Below are 13586 nucleotides of genomic sequence, written 5' to 3' on the forward strand. Positions count from 1 at the left end.
AAAAAAGTGGGAAACCTCGGAATGGATCACCCTTTATAAAATAATCATAAAATTAGTTAAAACAGTAATCGAAATTCAAGGAAAATATTACGAACATTTTGTAGTTGTTGTTGCAAAATTTGAACAAAACACCTTCCGATTTCGCAATTTAGGGTACAGTAATGTGAATTTGTTAAATTTCTTGATTTATGAAACGAAAATCGCTTCATAATAAGCGATGACAGAATTTTAACTTAAAACTTGAAAGGTCAATAACAACTCACGGATATCCAGTTTGCGTACATATGTATACATACTACAAGTGCACATATGTGTGATGTTTTGTTTGTTCTCCTGTGCACAAAATTAGCACACACAAACAAAAACCACCTTTGCACAACTAAATTGTATGTAGATATCATATAGCTAGCATATGGCTCAATGCTAGCAAATATCTACTCACAAGTACATATGTATTTTATGCACATTCCGCACGATTATTTTTATTAATCCATTCAATGTTGTTTCAGCAATTTTTATAACATGAACAGGGTATATTAAGTTTGTCACGAAGTTTGTAACAACCAGAAGGAGACATAGGTGACCCTATAAAGTATACTATGTATAAATGATTAGCATGACAAGCTATGTCGATTTAGCCGTGTCCGTCTGTCTGTCCGTCATTCCGTCAGTTCGGATCACTATAGTATATACCTGCCATACAAACTGAACGATCGGAATAAAGTGCTTATGCTATTATTTAAGGCAATAGTGTAATCTCCGAAGAAATTGTACAGATCGGAGGATTATAACATATAGCTGCCATATTAGCTGAACGATCGGAGTGCAGTGCCTGCATGGAAAACTTTTTTATTTGACGAGGCATCTTCACGAAATTAGATCGGCATCAAGTTATTGGAACCTTTGTATCTGTGAAGGGTATTATAGCTTCGGTGCTACCGAAGTTAACGTTTTTTCTTGTTTTTCTTTATTTTTTAACTTTCAATAAGTTTTGTTTACTATATCCAAATATATGTACATATACCATGAATGTATACAGCACTCCATTTCAACAAAAAAACATCTTTTATATATTGATAAATAAAATTATTTGAAAATGATGGTACCTCTATTGCCCGACACACCGGAAATACGTGTAAATATAAACGCAGAATCGTAAACTTTCCTGAAAGTTGTGAATGAAGTAATAATTTCTTATTATTCAGTAAGAAACAAGAAAGTTACTAAGCGTACTCCCGGAATTCACAAGTACATATGGATGTATTTGACTAAGTAATTGTTAAAATTAAAGTAATAAAGCGTTTTTGCAAGGTCACATTGCACCTGAACTTTTAGATATTTATCACTGAGTCGGATTTGAATTCAATACATTGGTTCATATACGTGTACATATGGCACAATCGCTGAAGTAAACGTTCCGACTTTGCCACTGGTATTACTGACCAATTAACATCTGCTTGCCATTGAGAAGCCCCTAGTGCCCTAGGAGTAGTGGGTCTTTCGGAGTTTCTATGGTTTATTGTGAACGTTTTGAAACATTTCACTAATTACTTTCGAACAGGTTTTTATTGTTGACATTACTAACCTTAATAGATAACAGTGCAGTGTTGGCAGACGTTTCGGAAGGGGAGAATATAATCTGAAAACCATCCGTGCTAAAATAAAGTCATGGGTTCTTTCGAAAGTATGTGGGTCCGATGATTGTGCAAGATTTTATATAAAACTTTGCTCTGTTCATTTAATCCACAGCATTGGGGACCGTAGCTTATATGTACCTATAATCGATAGTAAAAAATTTCTATTTATTTTCGTTTTAATTAGGTTTTGTATTTCTGTGACGTTTCATTGTACCAGCAAACTCCTTTCTGATCCGCACTCCTTAACTAACTACTGTTCGTGTTCAGTAGTATGACTTAAAAGCTCAAGTGAATGAATTGATCATCAAAATACTGTGTGATGTCAGTCTTTTTCCGCTTAATAATTAATTTCCAACTAAGTTCTTTAGTTCATTTCGAGAGCTATTCTTGCTATGGATTCCTATTCCATATTTACTGATATAAAGCCATTATTTAATCTCAATAATAACTTATTACAAGGAAATTTGCTATTTATTTAAATATAACCTATTGATTAGCGTAAAAAACCCATTCAATTATTCTTTGCAATTTATTACATCAGTTATATATTTATTTTATTATATGTGTATATGCAAATTTATATAAGTTTATGTACGAGTATGTAGTATGTATCTATAAGTATGTGTGTACTTATCACACTTTATTGTCATGACTCAAAGAGCTCGATTTCGGTAAATTGAATGCATTCGCCTCTGTGGTAAAGGTCACTGCACAGCAATTGTCAGGGTTCAATTTTATTTAAACATATTCGCATGCATATTTAAACATGTATGTGCGTATAGTCGAACTTACTACTAAACTGAGGGACCAGACAGGCAGACGGACATCGTTGAATCGATTCAGCACGTCATACTGATGATTTAGATATATGTTTTATAGTATCTCCGACATGTCCTTTTGGATGTTACAAACATCGTGGCAAACTTAATATTCCCGGTTCAGGGTATAAATATGTCACAACAAATAGCTGCCCTGAAATTACCTAGTTTTTAAGTTTACCTTACAACTAGTAGACTAGCGTATTTTCTTTAAATATCTGATATATCTCTGTTAAGAGATATAATTTGAAAATACATTCGATATCTAAAGCACGTAATCATTGGCTTCTTCCAAATGTTTTTGTATACGATTTTTTGATATTAAAATGGTGTGCCCATTTATATTTTTAACATTGGAGCATCACCTCAATGTACCCTGAACAGGGTCTATTAAGTTTGTCACGAGGTTTGTAACACCCAGAATTAAACTTAGCCTGATGAGCTGAGTTAATTTAGCCATTTCCGTCTATCTGTCTGTATATACGCGAACTAGTCTCTCACATTTTGAGGTATCCATCTTAAATTTAGGATATGATCGTTTTGTTTGTATAGTAGCTATATGCTATAGTGATCTGATATCGGCCGTTCCGACAAATGAGCAGCTTCTTAGCGAGAAAAGGGCCAGGTGCAAAATTTCAGATTTGGAGCAATTTTATATATAAATAATACTCACTAGAATAACGAAAATCTTTAGAAGTGGTATATGGGAGTTGGGGATAGTATTGACCCGATTTGATACATTTTTGCTAATACCACATACTACAAGGTGCGTTCCAAAGTAAACAGGACTTTTAAAAAAAAGTCAGAACAAATGGTTTTATCGGCAAAATCAATTAATTTTATTCAAAATATTCTCCTTCTGCTTTAATACAGCTTTTTACATGGTCCAAAAGCATGTCGTACGAGTGTTTTAGCTTGTTGCCCGGTATGGCCGCCAGTATGCCGGTGCAAGCCTTTTGAATGGCCTCCACGTCTGCATAACGCTTTCCTTTCATCGGCAAATGCATTTTTCCGAAAAGGTAGAAGTCGCACGAGTGGTTGATTGTTAAAATGTGATTTTTGGTCAAATAATCGGCCACAAGCGTCGATCGATGAGACGGCGCATTATCGTGCAACAAACGCCAACTTCCATCTTCACGATATTCGGGTCGAACACGTCGAATACGGCTCACCAAACGCTTCAATACTCCAAGGTAGAATACCGCATTAACGTTTTGGTCGGGTGGAACAAATTCTTAGTGGACAATACCCTTGGAATCAAAATAAAACAAAATTTAATGTTGGCTCTTTGTTCGAAGCTCATTTTCGCACCGATGACAAAAACATACTGACACTTAAAAAGCTTCCACTCACTTCCAAAAGATGAAATATCATGAAATTTTTACTGGAAGGCGATAAAGGATAGCAGATTCTAAGGCACTAGTCGACATATAGATGGCGCCACTACAGTTTACTTTTTTACTTTTGTACTAACATGCCACAAAATAATAAAATGCTCTTAGGGTTTCATTAAGGTACCTCACATGCCATCACCAATCCATTTTAGGCAAACAGATACTCGTACACTGATATAATTAAAACACGCTCTCTAATTTTCATTGAGATAATTCACATCTTGGGCAATATATGCGGTATACAGTCACCCGGAATATCTTTATATTAGATATATGGGGGCTAAGGGAAGTTCTGACCCGATTCAACCCATTTTTGACAAACAGACATACTATTATCAGGAAAAAATCCTCTCTAAATTTTAATTATATATCTTACACATTGACCGATAGTTTTGGTAAAAAGTCCATTATAGGTACTGGGGTCCACATATTCGGTACCAAGCGCTTGAACAGCTTTGGTTTGGTGAGGTACAGCGCAAAAAGCACCAAAAATCTCAAAATCAATTGAGGCATAACCGGTATCAGAGTGCAGTCTTCGTACTCGGGAAGATAGCCAAAGATCAGGCTGCTGGCACCGCGGTTAATGTCGAAAATATAATATAAACCATTGCAAACCTCCCGCGAAAACCGATAAACCAAGCAGCTCACAGGAAAGGAACCGCTCCCACAGGGAATCGTCGGAAACCTCGCCAAAAAAGCTAAAGCATGGGGGAGCCCGTGCTGACCACAACAGCAAGACATTTCAGTGATGTGGCCCGGGACAGCCTCCAGGTGTCCATCATAGATGAATCCTCTTCCTCGCATCACATTGCATCAAACTGAAGCTTATACCCGCTAAGGACATCCCAAAGAGACTTCGCGCTCGTATTTGGTTTTCTCCTTTAGAGGATACTCCTTCGGTGTATAATATAAAGCTGCACAACAAGCCTGTTCCCGGAATAGACGAGTGGCAGCTAATTAAGGAGAATAAGTCAAATAAAAAAAGCAGACCGATTCTAGTGGCCATCTGCAAAGAGTCTATACAGACTTTATCGAAAGCTGATAACAAAATCAACTTCGGCATATGCAAGGCCAGGTTAAAGATATTTCAAGGCGACAAAGCGGCTGATGAAGATGACACTGAAAAGGTCGACGACAACAGCCCGTTACTGACAGATTTCGTCATCAAAGAATAAACGATGATCAACCATATAAGATGTGTACAGATAAATCTGCAGCACTAGAAAAGTGCATTTCTTTGTTCTAATTACAGCACAGTATACACCATAGTGTTAAAGATAGAACAAATAGAGAAGTAGTTTATTGTTGGTTTCATCCTACATAGCCCACGACAGTTACGTGCCACCTGAAACTTAGTAATAAAAATACGAATGCTCAAGAGGTAGATGCATCTTAACCTCCTCTTTTAATAAATCCAAATATTATAGCATCACATGGTTCAATGACACGAACAAGTTATGTAAGCAGATTGGTATACTACTCTAACTCAACAGACGAGGAGTAAAACCCGTAGTATAGTATTAATGGCATCAGGGCTGTTTCCTTCAACAATCAGTGAGATTATAGAAAGAGTCTTACGGAGATGAGCCACGAATAGCGGACCAGGTGTTAACCCTAGCAAGACGAAACTAATGCTATTCCCGAATAAATCCCAACTACCTCAATTTGAACTTCCCTCACTGGGTGGAAGTACAATTTCTCTGTCACCCACAGCAAAATTTTTGGGTGTCGATATAGATAACAAAAATAACTGGAAAATGAATATTGAGAAACGTATTAGAAAAGCTTGTATTGCTTATTACACGTGCAAAATGATACTCAGCAGGAACTGGGGTCTAAAACCGAATATAGTCATGTGGATATATACAGCCGTCATTACACCAATTCTTACATATGGCCACCATTAAATAAGTAATATAACATCAGAAAATTAAATGGAATTTAGACCCTATACAGGGGATACCGGGGAGTTTAGGTTATGTTCGAATGATGCTCTAAATATGCTCCTGCACCAGCTGCCCATAGACATTTTAATGCGGAAAGTGTCAACACTGCGGTGTAGAAACAGGGCATATACCCCGATGATCAAAACCCACATTTTTATAACAATTGTCAATCATACCACTGTCTAGAGAAAATGGCTAGGGTATTTTAAAAATTACTTTTGAGCATTTTGCATTTCGATATTATTTTAAGGTCCGCGTTTCATGAGGTATATCACACATATACAGCCTTAAATACGTGTATTCATAATTTAAAACTTTTAAAAGTCATATAACATAATAAAATAATATATAAATAAGCGATATCAAAGAAACAATACAACTTTTAATTAAATATCAAGATTTTATGATTAATTTCGAATTTAAAACAATGAATAGTAAACAAACTTTAGTTGCACGTTATTCAAAAGTATTTGTGTCGTTCCTTGAAATTTCGTTTCGCACTGCTTTTGTGAGATACTTTTAGCGGGTATATTTCTGGCATCCCGCATTTTTTGAAATCAGCTGTTAAAAATTCCCTAATCTTCATAATCAGGGAAAGAGAATGAGCAAAAAATTAGGAAAAATGAGAGAGTCTCGTATCATGTCGTCCTTGGAGTGGAGGAGGCATGTAAAAATCCATTGAACAACTACGGTAGAACACAGAAGGCGACTATTTACACAGACAGCAAGGCGGCACTGCACGCCTTGTCGTCCCCAAAGATCAACTCCAATTTAGTAAACAGAGCGAGGAAAGCTTTAAGCTCACTGGCAGGCCAACTCGACTTATCCATAATTTGAGTTCCCGGTCACAGGAACATTTTCGGCAACGAAAAAGCAGACGAGTTGGCTTAGTCAGGAGTCTGTCTAGATGAAACCGAGGCAGGGACAATACCAAGTCCGCTAGGAAAGATCAAGAGGGTGCTCAATAGGCAATTTGAACAAATTGCGCAAGATAGATGGAAATTTACAACCAAATGCAGGATAACGAAACGCGTATGGCCAAATTATGACAAAACAAAAACTAAGCAGTTATTACATAGGTCCAGGAAAAGTATATACAGGCTTACAGCTACCATATCGGGGTATTGGCCATTTGGAGAACATGCCCTATAATAGCACTTACCGTAGCGGCAAGAAAGGTAAGGTAAGAAAGCAAGGAAACGGTTCGTTATACGGAGAGAGGACGGGAATCGGATTATATTTCATTCATTTTCACGCTGTCGGTAGAGAATCTCAAAGGATTTTCGCTAAGTTTTGGTTATTGTAGCTTTAGTGACTTACATTAAACCTATTACAGGGCGAGGTCACGCCCATTTTTTCAAAATTTTTAGCAGACAGGTGCCTTTGCATCTGCAATCCCCTATACCATATTTTGTATCTTAATTAAATGCTTAGTTATGGTATTTTATAGGTTTTTGATTAATTGCGTGTTGTGGGCGTGGCAGTGGTATATCTCACTGGATTATTTTTGGGTGACTCAAACAACCGATAGGTGAACTAAACTATCATTTTCTATAGCAACATGTTGTAGTAGTATAAAAATACAGTGTGTTTGATACATAATAAAGTAATTTCACACCATATTTCGTGAAAAACAAAAACCGTTTGTACCGGATAAAAATAAAAATCCCAAAAACTTGGTTCTTTGTGTTTTTCACAAAAACGCCATTAATCAAAAACAAATAAATTGCCATAACTAAGCTACACAATAAGATACAAGAATGTTATATGGTATACAGAATCACATTAGAGGGGGCCATCCTCAGTTTAAAATTCTTTTAAAAAATGGACGTGGGCCCGGCCCCTCATAGGTTTAATGTGCATATCTCCTAAACTGCTAAAGCTATAATAACAAAATTCACAAGCAAAACAAATGTTTTTAGCACCTCTATCGACAGTGTGAAAATGGGTGAAATCGGGTGGCAACTCCGCCCACTCCCCATATAACGGTACTGTTAAAAACTACTAAAAGCATGATAAATCAAGCACTAAACACTTAACAGACATTAACTTTTATCTCTGTGATGGTATGAGATGACTTTATAGGAACAGGTTCAATAATATACAGTGGGCGTGACACCGCCCACTTTTAGGTGAAAATCCATATCTTGGGATCTGCTCAACCGATTTCAACCTGATTCGGAACATAACATTCTTCTCATATTTCTATGTTATAGTGTGAAATCGGATCACAACCACGCCTATTACCCATATAATACCAATTTATATTCTATTCTATTACATCTAATTCGTGCTATCTAAACTAAAACCCTCAAAAAACATTAAATACTAATGCAGTATTCCGTTTAATAATTAAAGGATGGACGTATCATATGAATTGAATGAATTTCGGTGCGAATTTTAACTTCACACCTCTAGCTGATTACAGTTTGAAAATGAACTATTACCGTGCGACAATGAAACAACAAGGACAATATCGGAAATGTTAGCACAAATAATGTCCAAAATGTGTGGCAACCCTCATCTAAAAATGTTCGGACCATAATAATTCTAAACTAAACTAAACTAAAACTCTAATAACCCAAAATAATGTTTTATACTATGTTCGCACCGACACAAAATTCGTGTTTTCATAGACAAAAGAGGTTTTCACGCGAAAACTTGTGTTTTCATCCATACAAAATCTGTCAAACGAAAACACAGTTTTCGCTGAAAACCCCTTGAAAACTTACATTCCACTCATTATAATCGGTGCCTGCTCTAGTTTAATCGATATTATTAGAAGACATATTTTGTCAGTTGACAATTTGTTTACATTCCATAATTGGCCTAAACGTACCCTACAAGAAACTGTAGTACTGTTAATTTACATTTGCATTTTTAAATTTAGAACTATTCACTGATTGGAGAAAGACGTTCGCAGAGCTATTGAGGAGTAGATGGCATCAAGTGAAAATTTATTTTCATATTTTATTATATTTTTTGTTGCATTCCTTTTTATATTTAAGTATATTATTATAACTAATTTTGATTAAAAGTTTGAAATTTATTAAAGAAATAATAATTATATTATCTACTGCGCAAAAGAATTTTTCACTTCTGATAGCGTTTCAGTCATAACTGACAATTTTCAGTTATGACGGATTTATGGTCAGCAATGACTCAGAAAAAACCAAACAAACAAACAAAAAGAAAACAAGACTCTTAAGATAATGATAGAAACTTTGTTCTGCGCGCTGACAGAATTTTTTCAGCTATGACTGTCATATTACCCATCAGAAGACCGTCACTGTTCTTGTAGGGTACATAACAAATGTAAACAAATAGATGTGTGAACTGTTAATGAAAACTCATCGAAAACACACAATGTCGTTCAGAACGACTTTGGTTCCACAATCCACAAATTGTGTTTTAAAGAGGATTTCAATTCGGTGCGAACATAGTATAAACCCGATTCTGTGAAGTTGATATATTAATGAAAAAATTAAAACAAAATTTACTATACATATTTGAATATATTGAATACATGAACTACATTATATGTAAGTTAAAAGAATATCAAAAATTCATAATTTCCTCGAATAACAGATGTTGAATTCCTACCCAGCATTTGTATACTCTCGCCACATGTTGCAACAGAATATAATTCGTTGTTTCTAATGTAGTTAAGACCTCTTCTCCCCCTGAATCAACCACACTTGCTGAAAATACTCTACTAGCTTCCGCTAAGACAGTAAGAAAACGGCCAAAATCCATTGAGAACCACTCCAATCCCCTATATAACGGCTATGTTGAAAACTACTAAGTGTGCGATTACTCACTAAATAAATACGTCAGAATCGTTAAATTTCCTAGCCAATAACGGTTCGTAGTAAGCGGTATAATGTATAAATTGGACAATGGACCTTTTGGGGAAATCTTATATCTCTGGATTTATTCTATCCATTTCAACTAAATTTGGTGTATAAGATTATCCTAAGTTTCTTATATTAACGAAACTCAGAGACAATCTTCTCTGGTAGTAATATGTCGTGGTATCCAATGTGAATAAAATTGGTTTAATACTTAACCTAGTCCCCACATATCTAATACACGAATTTTTACTATATGTAGTTTAATGCCGAAAATGCGTGAAATCGGTCAACGAATTACTCCAGTTCTTATACGAGTATTTATTTATTTATTTATTTATTTAAACGCCAATCGGCAATATACATAGATATAATAAAGAATTAAAGTATTATACAAAAGTAGCTAGGGTATATTAGTGTAATATCTGGAAAATATTTAAATAATTGTAAGTTAATATGTAATTCAGACTTGATTTAGATGTAATTCAGACGAGCAGGTGTCTCTTGGTGTTTTCGGTAAAAGCAGCGTATGTTCCTCCATAGAAATCAATTTCACCTTGAAGTAAATTGACTAAATTAGCCAGTCTATTCTGCGGACCATGGATAACATAATTTTTTTTGGATTTCGATGTTTTTAGTAATCTATTTCGCCTCAGGGTAAGACCAGCAGGGGCGACCAAAACTGTTTAGGATCTCATGAGCATCAGTGATGTTATTGACTACTTTGTAGAAAAAGCAGAGGTCAGCGACCTGTCGACGAGAAGACAGTTTGTTTATACAGTAGCACTGGTAGACCTCATCAGTAGAGCAGATGTGACTTGGTGAAGATAGTTTATAGGCCAGTGACTTACAGAATTTACGCTGCACTTTTTCAACTTTATCGATTATCGTGTTAGTGTAGGGAGACCAGATTACCGAACCATATTCCAAAATTGGTAGTACAAATGACTTGAATAGTCTAATGAGTGTCCAAGGGTTTTTGAAATCTTTACCACTCCTCAGTATAAATCCAAGGGCTTTGAACGCCTTTGATGTAATTTTGTCTGCGTGGTGTGAGAAGGTGAGCTTATTATCAACAATGATACCTAAGTCTTTTATGTTCTCGACCTCAGCTATCTCAAGCCCATCAAGTTTGTAGCTCGTGCGGATCGGTGAGTGTGAGCGAGCGAAAGATACGGCCGCACATTTGTTTACGTTGAGATCCAGCTTGTTCACTCGACACCAGTCACTGAGGGTATTTATGTCTTGTTGCAAGATTATGATGTCTGTCTCACAAGTAATCGGTCTAAATATTTTGAGGTCATCAGCATTCAGAAGGAAATCAGAAGCAAAGTTATTACCAATGTCGTTGACGAAGATGTTAAACAGTACAGGACCAAGGTGAGATCCTTGTGGCACACCAGAGATTACTTCATATTCACTAGATAAGTGGCCATCTACTTTGACTTGCAAGCGTCTGTCTGTGAGGTATGTACGTATCCAAGCTAATGTACGTTTAGCCACACCATATTTACTTAGCTTATCTAAAAGTATTTCGTAGTCAACACGGTCGAAAGCCTTGCTGAAGTCTGTGTGTGCAGTTGCCGGAATCCATGGAGTACAGCAGTTTGTCGACGTATATGAACAAATTGGTAGTGGTGCATCTGCCACCAGTAAAGCCATGTTGTTTGGTTGTTATGATGTTTTCAAATGCCTGACGTATCTGTGGAAGCACTAACCTCTCAAATAGTTTTGCAAGTGCAGACTGTATGCAGATAGGACGGTAGTTGGTAACCAAGGTCTTGGGCATTTCTTTATGAATCGGTGAGATGTATGACAGTTTCCAGTAGGTCGGGAAGGTACCATGGTGAAGAGATTCGCCAAATATATGTGTCAAAGGCTCACATAGGCCTACCGCACAGTTTTTGCGTTATTCTAGGAAACTGTATGCCAAATATGTCAGTCAACATGTGAGTTATTTTCATAAAATTGTATGGAAACATGTTCTTGAAGATAACTTGATAATGCCAGAAGTAAGTTCAATCAGTCTCACCTTCCCCTAGCCCCAATATTCCCGATATAGTGGTTACCGACTTTAAAGCCGTGTATGTTGTTCAAAAGCTTGATATTTTAATAAACTTAAGTGGACAAGTTTGCATACACATAACGTCGTCTAGCGCTAAAAATTAATTTAAATTGTATACAAAAGCTTAAAGTTACATTCTAGAAATTGCATCTTAATTCTACGTAAGCCGTAATAAGATATAAAAGCTTAAATTTACGTATTACGAATTTTAACGCGAACCATGGGTGTTACCTGATGGCTGCTGCCTAATTGCCAATGTGCCAATGGCATATTTGACACATTTGCTTAATATTACTTTAATGTTTACATTAAGGGTAAGTGTTATGTGCTATTTGTGGCGTTAACTTATGTATAGGTATGTATCTCATTTCAGTTGATAAACTTGCTTTTAATGTAAATATAGCAGACTCGAAGCAGAATATAGTAATGAAACTAAAAGAACTACCTATGGTATAAGCAAATAATTATTACCTATATGATTATAACCCATTCACAATTTCGTCGAACAATGAATGTTGAATTCTCATGCAACAATTTTTATACAAAGTAGCCAACGCCTGAAAATATGCCCCCGGCTTTCATCTTTACAAATTACAAGAGTATAAAATGTTCGGTTATACTTGTACTCGAAGTTTCTTGCTTACCATGCGATCAAATAACTATCTTTAATAATTCTCGTGTTACAAGTTATTGCGCCTTATAATGTGCATTTAAATGTATAGTTTTTACTTCCAATGCAGATCCCGCACACGACACAATGGAGCTGAACGAGAACAACACACGTAGAAAGTATATAAGTGGGCATCTCGCGATGGTCTCATCGTTCAGAAAGTCTTTCTTAGAAGGCCACAAGAAAAAAATTATGCAATTCGAATTTATTCCAAACGGAAATACTTACAAATGTACATATACTAGAGTGCTGCCGATAATCGAGAAGCTGTTGAGACAATATGGCGTCAAGACCACTTTGGGACCAATTTGAAAAACAAACAAAAGACCGACAAAGATGGTAAATTTTATAATTATAACCCGCCATCCTGATTTGGATGAAGAGAAAATTATTTTGCTTAAACTGGCAAGACTGCATGCGGTAAGTTACAAAATGAACAAAGAGGATGGGAGGAAAACATATTTTTAATCTGAAATTTCAATCGATTTTGTTTTGAATCAATACACTTGTTCGCAACATTTTAGGAAGATAACCTCATGACTTCTTTAGACAAGGGTTCAATGAACTCTGTGGACCCCAATAGCTTGCCATTTATAAAGAATGGCATTAGATTGCTCAAAAGGTTCTAAGCGTACGCGATGCCTTAAAACAATTTGTGCCGCATATTGAATCAATGGGACATATACTGTTGGCAAGGCTCTCGACATGTTTAACGAAGCCAGCAGTGATAAACGAAATGGAATTTTTGTGCGAAAAGAATGACGATAGCTGACTGATGCAATGCTGATGGTAAGCATATCAGGTTACTACTTGTAAATGATTTAACGTATAATTTAATGTGTTCTGTCCCCGCAGCTTGATTATCAGATCAGCATATTTGGGTCACTTGCGATTGATCTTCATTATATGTTTGCAATGATGTTTAGCCCCGCAAAACGGAATACAAATAAGTCTGGAATTGGCAGAGTATAGATATTGGGGTAAGTTAAGCGGCAATTCTTCAAATTCATATACATGTACATATATATGCATCCACTTCTTTTGTGTTTTTGAGCTTTTCCATAAACTAATAATGCGAATTTCTTATTTATTATAACACGAAATAAATTGCATTTCGAGACACTTTGGTAAATTATCTTATTATTTTCGGTCCCCCATTTCAAATTACATTGTATTGTATATTTATTGTATTATATCATATTATA

General features: G+C 35.9%; 1 pseudogene; it reads left to right on the top strand.

The window, feature by feature from the left end:
- Positions 1–12468: 12468 nt before the first annotated feature.
- Positions 12469–13353, top strand: LOC118680810 (uncharacterized; annotated as a pseudogene).
- Positions 13354–13586: the final 233 nt, after the last annotated feature.

The sequence above is a fragment of the Bactrocera oleae genome, chromosome 4, assembly GCF_042242935.1.
Source record: "Bactrocera oleae isolate idBacOlea1 chromosome 4, idBacOlea1, whole genome shotgun sequence".
Classification (NCBI taxonomy): Eukaryota; Metazoa; Arthropoda; class Insecta; order Diptera; family Tephritidae; genus Bactrocera; species Bactrocera oleae.